Source organism: Elephantulus edwardii, unplaced genomic scaffold, assembly GCF_000299155.1.
Source record: "Elephantulus edwardii isolate Elephantulus edwardi_28Jun2011 unplaced genomic scaffold, EleEdw1.0 scaffold00027, whole genome shotgun sequence".
NCBI lineage: Eukaryota > Metazoa > Chordata > Mammalia > Macroscelidea > Macroscelididae > Elephantulus > Elephantulus edwardii.
In genome coordinates, this window is record NW_006399777.1 from 12755618 (window position 1) to 12756812 (window position 1195).

At 46.0% G+C, this 1195-nt stretch overlaps 1 protein-coding gene across 1 annotated transcript in view; it reads right to left on the reverse strand.

Moving 5' to 3' along the window:
* Positions 1–1195, reverse strand: part of CLDN18 (claudin 18) — a 17434-nt gene that overhangs the window by 12471 nt on the left and 3768 nt on the right. The window lies entirely within an intron of this gene.

The window sequence follows — 1195 nt, forward strand, 5'->3', positions numbered from 1 at the left end:
GAAGAAATGCAACCAGGCTGTTTCTTAGAGGCAAAGATAACAAAACTTTATCTCACATACTTTGGGCATCTTGTCAGGAAGGAGCAGTCCTTGGAAAAAACCATTATGGTGAGAAAGGGCAGCAAAAGGGAGGAAACTTTCAAGCTGATGGATTGAAGTTGTTGTTATTGTTGTTCAGTGCTATCGAGTCGTAGGTGACTCGTAGCGACCATATGAATGAACGTCCTCAATGCTTGTGTGACTTTCATCCTTTCTTCAGGTTCATAGGGTTTCCAGAGGCAAGCTATTTATGGGAGTGGATGCCACTCCTGCTTCCAAGCTTCTTTTAATCGGGGAGCTCCGCCAAACACTGTCCACCATGGGTAACCATTGTCGCATTTGACACATCAGTGTCACAGTGTTCAGCTTCCCAGCAACCGCGAGTTACTGCTGTACGGAGAGTGGACACACTAAGACTATACGACCTAGAGGAATGTTTGAACAAAAATAATGAAAAACAGGCCTGAGGGCCACGGATTAAGTCATCCACCTTTGGCTTGGTAGCATCACTTTCTGTCCACTGGGCCAACTAATGGATTGAAGCAGTGACTAAAAAAAGCGGGCTCGAGCGTGTATGAGAAAGTGAGGAAGGTGCAATGCACGGCAAAGGTCGCATCTGTTGCTCGTACGGTTGCTTTGAGACATAGTTGACTCAACGTCACCCAACAACTTTGGAAAACCAGCACCCTTTGTCTCATACTCCAATCCCTCAATGCCTGCTGTAGAGTGTGCTGGGTGTTGGCGGACAAGCAAAACAGCCCCAGCAGGCTGTTCTAAATCCAGGCTGACTGACAAAGACACGGGGCAGACAGTTGCTAAGAAACTAAATGGCCAGTGGTGGCACCAGGCAGTCTGTTGATAGTCCTTGATATTTAAGGAATTCTTTTTTCCCACTCCTGGTGCCTTAATACCCTCTGTGAAGTGCCCAGGACATCTCCCTTTGTGGGTTGGAACCACTTCATGACTTGCTGGGCATCAGACGGCTTTCTTCCCTAAGACTGCTCTCTCTGACTCAAGGTGGTTAGAAGAATGACCCGGAAATTCCTCACTTGTTCCCTCCTTTCTCTTTGCTCCTGCGCCTCTCCTCCTACCTTCCACATTCCTTTCTTTCCTACGTTTTTAATTATTTTTTAAAATTTTATTATTTTTTATTTGT